Source organism: Monodon monoceros, unplaced genomic scaffold (assembly GCF_005190385.1).
Source record: "Monodon monoceros isolate NGI ecotype Baffin Bay Population unplaced genomic scaffold, NGI_Narwhal_1 Super_Scaffold_20, whole genome shotgun sequence".
In the NCBI taxonomy this organism is placed as follows: domain Eukaryota; kingdom Metazoa; phylum Chordata; class Mammalia; order Artiodactyla; family Monodontidae; genus Monodon; species Monodon monoceros.
Genome location: NW_021703777.1, coordinates 36,252,556 through 36,265,667, shown reverse-complemented (window position 1 = coordinate 36,265,667; position 13,112 = coordinate 36,252,556).

The following is a 13,112-nucleotide window of genomic DNA, read 5'->3' as shown; positions in this document are numbered from 1 at the left end:
TAAAAGCCAGTTCTTGGAGAAGATAACAAAATTGATAAACCACTAGCTAGGCTCATCAAGAATAAAAGGAAGAAGACTCAAACCAACAGAATTAGAAATGAAAAAGGAGAAGTAACAACTGACACTGCATAAATACAAAGGATCATGAGAGATTAATACAAGTAGCTATATGCCAATAAAATGGATTACCTGGAATAAATGGACAAATTCTTAGAAAAGCACAACTTTCCAAGACTGAACCTGGAAGAAATAGAAAATATGAACAGACCAATCGCAGGCACTGAAATTGAAACTGTGATTAAAAATCTTCCAACAAACAAAATCCAGGACCAGATGGCTTCACAGGTGAATTCTATCAAACATTTAGAGAAGAGCTGACACCTATCCTTCTCAAACTCTTCCAAAATATAGCAGAGGGAGGAACACTCCCAAATTCATTCTACAAGGCCACCATCACCCTGATAATAAAACCAGACAAAGATGTCACAAAAAGAGAAAACTACAGGCCAATACCACTAATGAACATAGATGCAAATATCCTCAACAAAATATTAGCAAACAGAATCCAACATGACATTAAAAGGATCATACACCATGATCAAGTGGGGTTTAACCTAGGAACGCAAGGATTCTTCAATATACGCAAATCAATCAATGTGATACACCATATTAACAAACTAAAGGATAAAAACCATATGATAATCTCAATAGATGCAGAAAAAGCTTTTGACAAAATTCAACACCCATTTATGATAAAAACTCTTCAGAAAGTAGGCATAGAGGGAACCTATCTCAACATAATAAAGGTCATATTTTACCAGCCAAGCTTGTTCTCAATGGTAAAAAACTGAAACCATTTCCACTAAGATCAGGAACAAGACAAGGTTGAACACTCTCACCAATATTATTCAACATAGTTTTGGAAGTTTTAGCCATGGTAATCAGAGAAGAAAAAGAAATAAAAGGAATCCAAATCAGAAAAGAAGAAGTAAACTGTCACTGTTTGCAGATGACATGATACTATACATAGAGAATTCTAAAGATACTACCAGAAAACTACTAGAGTTAATCAATGAATTTGGTAAAGTTTCAGGATACAAAATTAATGCACAGAAATCTCTTGCATTCCTATACACTAATGACGAAAAATCTGAAGGAGAAATTAAGGAAACACTCCCATTTACCCTTTCAACAAAAAAGAATAAAATACCTAGGAATAAAGCTACCTAAGAAGACAAAAGATCTGTGTGCAGAAAACTATAAGACACTGATGAAAGAAATTAAAGATGATACAAATGGATGGAGAGATATACCATGTTCTTGGACTGGAAGAATGAACATTGTGAAAATGACTCTACTACCCAAAGCAATCTAGAGATTCAATGCAATCCCTGTCAAACTACCAATGGCATTTTTCACAGAACTAGAACAAAAAGTTTCACAATTTGTATGGAAACACAAAAGACCCTGAATAGCCAAAGCAATCTTGAGAGAGAAAAACGGAGCTGGAGGAATCAGGTTCCCTGACTTCAGACTATACTACAAAGCTACAGTAATCAAGACAGTATGGTGCTGGCACAAAAACAGAAATATAGATCAATGGAACAGGATAGAAAGCCCAGAAATAAACCCAAGCACATATGGTCACCTTATCTTTGCTAAAGGAGGCAAGAATATACAATGGAGAAAAGACAGTCTCTTCAATAAGTGGTGCTGGAAAATCTGCACAGCTACATGTAAAAGAATGAAATTAGATCACTTCCTAACACCATACACAAAAATAAACTCAAAATGGATTAAAGATCCAAATGTAAGGCCAGAAACTATCAAACTCTTAGAGGAAAACATAGGCAGAACACTCTGTGACATAAATCACAGCAAGTTCCTTTTGGACACACCTCTTAGAGAAATGGAAATAAAAACAAAAATAAACAAATGGGACATAATGAAATTTAAAAGCTTTTGAACAGCAAAGCAAACCATAAACAAGATGAAAATACAACCCTCAGAATGGGAGAAAATATTTGCAAATGAAGCAACTGACAAAGGATTCATCTCCAAAATATACAAGCAGCTCATGCAGCTCTATCAAAAAAAAAAAACAACAACCCAATGCAAAAATGGGTGGAAGACCTAAATAGACATTTCTCCAAAGAAGATATACAGATTGCCAACAAACACATGAAAAAATGCTCAACATCACTAATCATTAGAGAAATGCAAATCAAAACTACAATGAGTTATCACCTCACACCAGTCAGAATGGCCATCATCAAAAAACCTACAAACAATAAATGCTGGAGAGGGTGTGGAGAAAAGGGAACCCTCTTGCACTGTTGGTGGGAATGTAAATTGATACAGCCACTATGGAGAACAGTATGGAAGTTCCTTAAAAAACTAAAAATAGAACTACCATATGACCCAGCAATCCCACTACTCGGCATATACCCTGAGAAAATCATAATTCAAATACAGACATATACCACAATGTTCATTGCAGCACTACTTACAATAGTCAGGACATGGAAGCAACCTAAGTATCCATGGACACATGAATGGATAAAGAAGATGCTACACATATATACAATAGAATATTACTCAGCCATAAAAAGAAATGACATTGAGTTATTTGTAGTGAGGTGAATGGACCTAGAGTCTGTCACACAGAGTGAAGTCAGAAAGAGAAAAACAAATACCATATGCTAACATACACATATGGAATCTAAAAAAAATAAAAGGTTCTGATGAACCTAGGGGGATGACAAGAATAGAGCCGCAGACATAGAGAATGGACTTCAGGACACAGGGAGGGGGAAGGGTAAGTTGGGACGAAGTGAGAGAGTGGCATGGACATATATACACTACCAAATGTAAAATAGATAGCTAGTGGGAAGCAGCCGCATAGCACAGGGAGATCAGCTCGGTGCTTTGTGTCCACCTAGAGGGGCGGGTTAGGGAAGGTGGGAGAGAGGCACAAGAGAGAGGGGATATGGGGATATATGTATACATATAGCTGATTCATTTTGTTATACAGCAGAAACCAACACAACATTGTCAAGCAGTTATACTAGTTATACTCCAATAAAGGTGTTAAAAAATAAAATATATAAAAAAATAAAATGTATCTCACTGAAGACTAGCTAGGCCTTTTTCAGCTGACCTTTTTTTTTTCTTCTTTTTTGTCTTTTTTTTTTTTTCAGTCTTATGACCCAGGAATGTCTTTCTCAAGTACCTGGAAGCCATCTTTTTCAAATGTACACATCAAGGAAATAGCTCCTCCCCCTAACAGGTCCCACGGGCCGGTAGGAGTCTAACCTCAGTGGGCACCTTGTTCCAATTTGCAAAACTCACTCCTGTCATAAAGATATGAGAAGTTTGTTATTCCTCTGGATGGAGCCCATAAGCTAACAGATAGTCACCCTAATTACCAGGTGAAGTTAGGATGAACTATGTGTGACAATTGGTACTATCAAGTCCTCTTGAGGAGTAGTCGTTTATTTTGATTACTTGTATGTAATGGGTTATATTTGCTTGGCTACATAGAAAGGAGAAATTTTTTTTCTGTTTTGCAATGTCTTAGCATATTGCTTGTGATTCACATCACATTCTGGTTTAACACTTATTCAATAATACAAGTGTTTGTGTCTCTAATTTAAAAAAGGAAAATCTGGAGGCTTATATTCATGAAAAAAAATTGCAGATGTTATCTTGTGTGAAGGGAATCATACAGGGAGAGTGAGAATGGTGTGGGGCTTCACCTGTTGTGGAGTATAAGTATTAAGTAGCCTGGTTTTCCTGGAATGCAGACCCATATAAGAAGTGGGTAATTGCCAGGCAAAGCATTCTCTCCCATGGGGAAAAGAGAGTCAACAAAATTTTGCGCAGGGGAGAGCCATGGGTAAAGAGATCATTTTAAGGAAAGTAACCTAAATGTAGTATACAAGATGTATTAAAATGGTGAAGACTTGAGAGATCCACAAACAAATTAGGAGGCTGTTGTAATATTCATATAAAGGAAGTGCATCTAAGACTACTTTCCCTTTATGAGGCTGAAGATGCCTTATAAAAATACCTATGGTGGGACTTCCCTGGTGGTCCCGTGGTAAAGAATTCACCTGCCAATGTAGGGGACATGGGTTCAAGCCCTGGTCCGGGAAGATGCCACATGTTGCGGAGTAACTAAGCTCGTGTGCCACAACTACTGAAGCCTGAAGCCACATGCCTAGAGCCTGTGCTCCACAGTGAGAGAAGCCACCCACAATGAGAAACCCGTGCACCGCAATGAAGAGTAGCCCTCCCTCACCGCAACTAGAAAAGCCCACGCAGAGCAACAAAGACCCAATGTGGCCAAAAATAAATTAATTAACTAATTAAAAATTTTAAAATTACCTATGGTGATATTCTGACAGCTTGTGGAATTCCACCAAACTTCACTTCCCACCCTCCACTTTAGAACCATTTCTTCAGGTCTTATGTCCCCTGTTTCCACTGCTTTGTCTCTACTTTATAGCCTCACACTCTGTCTAGCATCTTTGTGAAGGAGTCCTCGTCAGGTTGGCTGCCTGCTCTCGCTTTGGGTCTCATCACTGGAAGCTACCTACCTGCACCAGCCATCTTATCCTTCTGTTTAAAAAACCTGCCTGAATCCAGAGAAGATGAATCCGAAAAGAGAAATTGTGACTAATTTGATTTGGAGAAATGGAGAGAGAAAAACTAAAGCTGACTTCAGTGACTCAGCATAACTGGCCATAAGAAATATGTCCAGCTGGCAGACTGAGGGGAAGAAATAAATCTCAGGGAAAAGTGTCACAGCCAGGGTAGAAGATTGAGGAGCATCTCAGTCAGCCTCCTGAGGAAAGACTCTTGTGAGGAAATGGCAAAGTGTCAAGGACTAAGCCCACATTCAGGGTGAGGAGGAAGAAGCATAACCAGCAAGAAGACAGAGGATTGACCAAGACAAGAAGCATTTAGATAGTGAAAGCCAAGAAAAGAAAGAATCAACACTTAGAGGCACTGAAAACCGCAAATAGGCCAATAAGAAGGACTGATAGAATCCCTTTTTTTCCTAATAGAGTTTAATTTCCCCAAACATTGCTTGCTGTGTTAACAGTAGATAATACAAGTAGTAATCTTAAAATAAAATGACTATCAGTTCCAACATTACTTCTAATATTGAAATGTGTCTCTACTGGAAGCGATATGTGTTAGTTTAGCTCATTTTTAAAAGCTTATATATATATATATATATATATATATATATATATATATATACACAAAATGACTCCAAGTATTTTTCTATTTTCCAAATAAAAAGAAATTTACACTTTAGTATTTTCACTAAACTACTAAAAATATATCTCTTTTGTCTGTTGGAGATTTCAGTGTTTCTAAGATCTTTCTGCAAACGACCCAGTTTTGCGACTTAAGCACCCTGCCTAACCTATGGCTTCCTTTCTCTTCTTGAACTCATTTCTTCCACAGCAATGTCACAGAGAGCTGTAGGTTAAATATGTCACAAATAAAGATTTTTTCCTAGACTCAGTCTAAACTAAGCCATGCTAAAAATTCCTGCATTTCAAATATTTCTTTCAAAGAGTCTTTGTATATCTTTCCTTTTCAGTATTTTAGCCTCTTGTGGTTTAATCTAAAAGAATAAATCAATTTTAGTTATTCTTATTTATGGTATATTACTGTCAAGTTTGCCTTCTATACTATTTATCAAATATAATCCTAAAATTTCCCTTTTCTCTAAATGCAATGTACTTACATTCCCTTCTCTTTTTTAATTTATTTTGGCCACGCCGCATGTGGGATCTTAGTTCCCGAACCAGGGATCAAACCCACACCCCCTGCAGTGGAAGCATGGAGTCTTAACCACTGGACGGCCACCACTGGACAGCTAGGGAATTCCCTCCCTTTTCTTTATTATTGTTTTTTAATTAATTTATTTTATTTTATTTTTTATTTTTGGCTGTGTTGGGTCTTTGTTGCTGCACGCGGGCTCTCTCTAGCTGCAGTGAGTGGGGGCTACTCTTTTTTTTTTTTTTTTTTTCGGTACACGAGCCTCTCACTGTTGTGGCCTCTCCCGTTGTGGAGCACAGGCTCCGGACGTGCAGGCTCAGCAGCCATGGCTCACGGGCCCAGTCGCTCCGTGGCATGTGGGATCTTCCCAGACCAGGGCACGAACCCGTGTCCCCTGCATCGGCAGGTGGACTCTCAACCACTGCGCCACCAGGGAAGCCCTGGGGGCTACTCTTTACTGAGGTGCGTGGGCTTCTCATTGTGGTGGCTTCTCTTGTTGCGGAGCACGGGCTCTAGGCACGCAGGCTTCAGCAGTTGTGGCGTGGGCTCAGTAGTTGTGGCTCACGGGCTCTAGAGTGCAGGCTCAGTAGTTGTGGTGCTTGGGCTTAGTTGCTCCGTGGCATGTGGGATCTTCCCAGGCCAGGGCTCAAACCTGTGTCCCCTGCATTGGCAGGTGGATTCTTAACCACTGTGCCACCGGGGAAGTCCCCTCCCTTGTCTTTAAATGTTTATTTTTATTATGATTAAAGGACTTGTATTCAGAATAATTGGTCAGCCACTATAGACTGGATTTTTAAGTCTTTTTCAAAATAAAAGTGCAGGGACAGTATGAACTCTGCCCAACACCCAACTTCCGACTTTCTCTTTAAATGCTCTTAAAACCTTAGACAGACACGAAGCCAGAACACATCAAATTCGACACTGTCTCATGGTAAATAACAAGAATAATTACCATTTGTTGGAGGTCACTATGTGCCAGGCAATAGGCAAAGGCTTTACATACACTGTTTTATTTAATCCTCACTACTTCTTAATAGAGTGGGTAACATCATCCTTATGCAGAAAAAGCAGCTGAAGCTCAAAGATGTTAACGCGACCCCAATTATATCACTATAGTTGAGAATCTATATTGGAATCTATATTCAACCTAGCTTTGCCTGACTTCAGAGTGCATGCTTTCAAATATACACATGCCCTCCCCTGAAAATCATCCTAAAATTTGAAAAACGGTTATAAATATCCAAGGTAAATGTGTTTGAACTTTGTTGTAGTTTTCCAATGTAAATGTGTTTGAACTCTGTTGTAGTTTTAAGTACCAAATTATATTGGTGGATGATACTAAAATGGCAATGATTATTAACCTGAATTCACCTAAGTAAACATTTTTTTAAAGCTGCATTAAAAATTGTATAGTTCAGGGCTTCCCTGGTGGCGCAGTGGTTGGGAGTCTGTCTGCCGATGCAGGGGGTGCGGGTTCGTGCCCCGGTCTGGGAGGACCCCGCGTGCCGCGGAGCGGCTGGGCCCGTGAGCCATGGCCGCTGAGCCTGCGTGTCCGGAGCCTGTGCTCCGCAGCGGGAGGGGCACAGCAGTGGGAGGCTCGCGTACCGAAAAAAAAAAATTGTATAGTTCATAAGACCCTCAAAGATGCAATTTAAATATTTGAACTAATTTTTCAATTGTTTATTTAAAACAAAAAATTTGCTCTACCATCCAGTTAAGCAGATATTTTCATTATGTTTGCTGTAACATCCTCTCTATGAAATGAGATTACAAAGTCACTTAAAGACTATGTCCTACTGTAATCTGCATGATATTCTGCTCAATGTTGGCATTCTGTTAATATTTACTAATAAAGGGATTTAAACCACAGAAACAAGCAGAGAGAACTAACTAGTTCTCAAACTAGAACAACATTACCTAAAAGCATTCAGCAGAAAATTAGTGCGTGACAATGGTCCAAGAAAAAAGATGGAGGATGGATGGACCAGGATGCATTTTCACTGAAAATAATCAGGAATCAATTTTATGATTTCAAAATATTCTTACCCACAAAGGAGATTTTTCTGCAGGTCATCAATTCTAGGACTCATTTCTTTTACCTTTCAACATTTCTGAAATTAGATATGTCTTACACTTGACTTCAATCATAATCCTCAACGTTTTTTTTTTCTTTCCTAGTGGTGCATAAAATAAATGGTACATTTACAATAGATAGTATGGTAGCCAGCATCCAAAATGGCTCCCAGTGACCCCTACCTCCTGGCATTCACAACCTCATGTAGACACCGTACCAGGGCGATCTATGTAACCAATAGAATACAGTAGAAGTGATAGTATGTCATTTCCAAGATTAAGTTATAAAAGACACTGCTGCTTTTGTCTTGGTATCTCCTCTCATCAGTCACTTTGCACTTTGAGGAAGTCCACTGCTATGTCATGAACACTGCCTTGGAGAGTTCACATGACAAGGAACTGAGACCTTTTGTTAACAGCCAGCAAGGAGCTGAAGCCTCTTGCCAACAACCTAATGAGTAAGCCATCTTGGAAGCAGATCTTCCAGCCCTGGTGAAAGTATCAGGTAAAAAGAAAGTAACTGCTGCATGGCTGACACCTTGACCACCACCTCATGACAGACCCTGAACGAGAACCACCTTATGTTGCTCCAGGTTTCCTGACCCTTAGACACTGTGTGTATTAATAAATGTCTGCTAATTTGGGGAATAATTTGTTATGCAGCAATAGATAATTAATAGAGATAGTCTCTTAGATTCAATGAAATAGAATAAAGAAGATTTGTGGGAGGGATTTATTTAGAGAGACCTTAAGAGTACTGTGAGTCCAGTCCCAGTCCAACCCCATCTGCTACCCCAGATGATGGGGTAGCATCATCACCAAAGAGAATTGAGAAGGATGGAGAGATGCTTGTCCTTCATTTCATATCTATGAAAGGGTTTTAATAGTACTAGTCAGAGTGCATGTAACTACTGCCGTTGGGCACACAAAGTGAACCGGAGGGTGATTCCCACTTGAAGAGCCAATAAGCATGAAAATATGCTTGGCTGCTGTGGCAGGAAAGAGGGAAAAGTGGCTACCTTGGCTTGGCCTCAAGACCTTGAGTTTGTCAGGCCAAGAGATATGTTGATACACTCCAAGGTATAGATGAAACCCGGAAGTGGGCCACCTGAAAAAAAAAGTGGCCTGCAGCCAATTAAACTTGGCAGGAGGACCAGCTGGAAGAGTCATAGGGCTCAACAGAGTGAGTATATATAAAGCAGATCAGCAGAAAACCAAGGCTGAGAGGGAAACTGCAGCAGGAAAAATAGAGCATCACTGCCTGTGTCAGAAAAGATGCAAGGAAACTTCCAAATCACTCAGGGGAGAAAGACCCAGCATCAGACATCTGCCAAACCTGGAAAGCATAAAGCCATGCTATGGCAAGGTAAATTAACAATTTTCAGTCCCCCTTTCCTTCCCTCCTTCCCTCCTCCTACTCCGACTGAAGATCTTGTAAAAGCAGGTAGCTAGAGAGAGAGAGATACTTCCCCACAGCTAGCCCGAGCTAGAGGAGGGAAAAAGATTTTAATAACTGACCTAAGATGCTGTTTCCAACTTAAAGTAAATCAATTACTTTACTACTGAGTAACCAGAAAATCTAGCTCTGTCCAGTTTTCATCCAGGAGCTAGGGAAGCACATTCCCCACTGAAAAAATTGTAAAGAGATAGTGGGAGACAAAAATAAATTTGCATTTGTATTGCATCCCACAGATTGTGCTGGTCAAACATACCAGCTCCACAAGTCTGGGAAATGTTGCATACTACAGCTCCCCTTTAGGGACACATAAAGTATCTGAAAAACATATCAGGAAAGTTGCATGCTTAGCCTTCTTAAACCTGTATATCCCAAACTTGTTTGAGCATGGATCCCTTTCTGTTCACTTACAATCTAGGTTCTAGAATCAGTTCTTGTGCAAGTCACTTTGCTCAGTTCAGCCTGGATTTCCCCATCTTGGAAATAGAGATGGTAACAGTACCTATTTCATATATCATTTGAGAGCATGAAATAGTTCAATGTATATAAAGTACTTAGCACATAATAAGTATCCTAAAAATGCTAAGGAGGGGAAAAATCTGCAGAAAGTTGGTACCTAGTTTTTTTCATTTTTTCAACTTGATCACTTTTGTCAAGGAAAATATTAAAGTTACATAAATGATCAAATGTGGTTTCCAAGTCAATAAACACTGTCTATGTCACCCTCGTAACTCTGCAACTCAGAGTTGTGTTGGTAGCTCAGGGTCTTGTACCCTCCTGATCTCTTGTTTCTCATAGTTGCCCTCCTTGTACCTACACTCATATTCCCATGGATCAAAATTACTTCTTCTTTGTTTCATCAGGATATTCCTTCCTTCAGAAAGTAGGTGGTCTTTGAACTGCTAAAAACAAAGGCTTTGTCTTATTTATCTCTGAATCCACAGCACCTACCTAAGTCCTATTACATATAAGATATCCAAGGAATAATTAAGGAGAGAAAAAAGAAAAGGAGAGAGAAAAAGGAGAAAAGAAAGAGGGTTAAAATATTTTGCCTTAATATGTGAAAAACAGATTGCACAAAGTTCTCTAGCATATATTGACAGCTTAAATAAGTTGAACTAATTCACATAAATATAGCTCTCATTTTATATTTCTCCCTTGAATATGTTGAAAATTTTATACTCTAATTCGTTATTTTAGTGATTACACTAAAATATAAAATGGATGTTTATCTTAATATCAGATGATATAACACTCTTCCCTTCCTCTCAATTATTATAAGGACTATGAACACTTTAACTCAAGCTATACCTTCTCATCTTGAAAGCTACTGTTTTCCAGTATTTTAACTTACCTTCTTCTTTTTTACGCCACAAATTAGGTATCGTTCTTGATGTCTAACATGCTCAATGGTTATTTAAATTTATGTACATGTTTACTGTTTCTTTGCTCACGTTTTCTTCTCAGCTCTTCCTTCTGAAATTATTTTGCTTCTTCTTGAAGTAAATCTTCTAGAATTTCCTCTCATGAGCATTTAGTATACAATTGTTATTGAGAGAGTTTTACATGGCATAGAATTCTAGATTAATAAGAATTTTATCTCAGCTGCTTAAAAGTTGTATTACAATGTCTTCTGGCTCCTATTGTTGCTGTGTAGAAATTAACCGTAAGTAATTATCATTCAGCTTTTAAGATCTTCACTTGTCTTTGAGGTTCTACATTTGCAGTAGGATAGATCTCAGTGTGGATTCATCTTTAAAGATTCTTCTAGGGGTTCATTCTAGAATTTGAGTTTCAAACCCTTCATCATTTTGTATAATCCTCTCTATTATCTCTTTAAAATATTGTCTCTTCCCCATTTTCTCTAGTCTCTCTCTGGTACTCCAATTAGATATATATTATGCCATCTTACTCTATCTTACATATCATGTACCTCTTTTTCATAGTTTCTAACTTTACAGGTCTATTCTTCAAGACATGTTACACTTCATTATTCCTTTCCTTATCATGTCAAATCTGCTGTGTAAACAGCCTTTTGGGTTTCTCACAAACTTTTATATATACTTCATTTCCAGAAGCCCTTCTTGTTTTTTTTTTAAATCTAAATGGTTAGTTTTGGTAGACTATTGTTTTCTATGGTATTTATGATAGTAGCCTGCATCTTCTTTAAAAATATTAAATATTCATACTTGCATTTAGTATCTGATAACTTCCAATACCCAGTCTTTGCTGGTCTGATTCTGTAGTTTGATATTTTTACTGGTCTTTGCTCATGGTTCCACGTACATTTTATGATTTTTATTGCCTGCTTATATGCATAGGAATTTTATCTGAAGGGCAGCACTGAAGCTTGAGTTTACAATGAATTCCTCCAGAGAGATTCGTCTTTGATTTTGCTTAGGGCGTAGGAATACCCAAAGCCTGAGAGCACTTAAGTTTTCAGCCAAAGGTTCTTCAATCCTCAATAATATGGATTTGGGCAGCCCCCCGCAAAAAAAAAAAAAACTATGTTAGGGCAGGCCTCACGGAGACTTCTCAGGAGACATGTTTTCTCCTGCTTTTCCAAGAGCCATTGCAGAGATAGGCAAGAATCCCTACATACCCGCCAGGAGACAGAAATTTTTCTGGTCTACCCACTGAGGATATGGTGGATCTAGCTTTATGGCCCAATCTTTCACTTTGCATAAGTCCCAAGATTGGTCTCCCATAGCCCTTTCATAGCTCATTAAAGTGTCTCTGACTCTCCCTTGCCTTCTGACTCATGCCTTCTTGTCATTTCTCCAATAATTTCCCTTATTTTCCTAATGGATCATCTAATCATTAATTTTAAAAAATTTTATACTGGATTTATAGATGTTCTTTACAAGAAGAGTTACTCCAGATATCTGGTACACCATTTTATCAGGAAAAGAAGTTCCTGAATCTATAAATAGTGGTATTTCTGGCACTTTTGCACAATATCAGACAGTGTAGAAGGAACTGTTCTCACTGAACTAAAATACCATCAACCAGGCACCCTCCTTTTTTTATTTTTGAATGGGGATGGCTTTTCTTCTGAACACTGGAACACAGTATTGAGGAGATAATAGATAGATCAGTAGATAAACTTTTCTCACTTTTTCAGTAACAATTATGACTTGTCTCTCTGCCATGAAAAAAGAGAAAAAAGTGCTGTGATTTTTCAAAAATAGAAATGGCATATTTATGAGTCCTTCCACAATGTAAGGCTAAGGAGTTACTTCCTAACAATATTTTATAATTTATTTTTTAACACAAATTCTCCTCACAAAAAACTTCTTCATGAAGAAGGTATATTAATAGTAGCCAGAATGCAGCCCAATACTACTATGTATGTACCAAATGATAAGGAAATGGCTGTGCATTATTGTTATCTCCAAAGAGACTGTGGCTTCTTTTTCATTTGTCAAGATGCAAATTCAACCAACTTATTGCATTGATTCTGTACATTGAACAGCATTTTGTGGTTTTGTTTTTGTTTTAGCTTTAGAGAACTTCTGAGGAGAAAAACACTATATGTGAATAATAATATTATCATTCAACAAGAAAGAAAAACTGCTTTCCTCTGTTTTGTATATTACCAGTATTCTTTTTTTTTTTTTTTGGAAGATTATCTGGGCCTTCCACTTGCTTCCTCAGCACAATTGAACACATAATTGCTATGTAAATTTGGATTTCCACATGCTTCCAGAGGAACACAGACCATTTGGTATTGGAGATTTTAAAACAGTAATCACTTGGAATACGGTACATTTGACTTAAT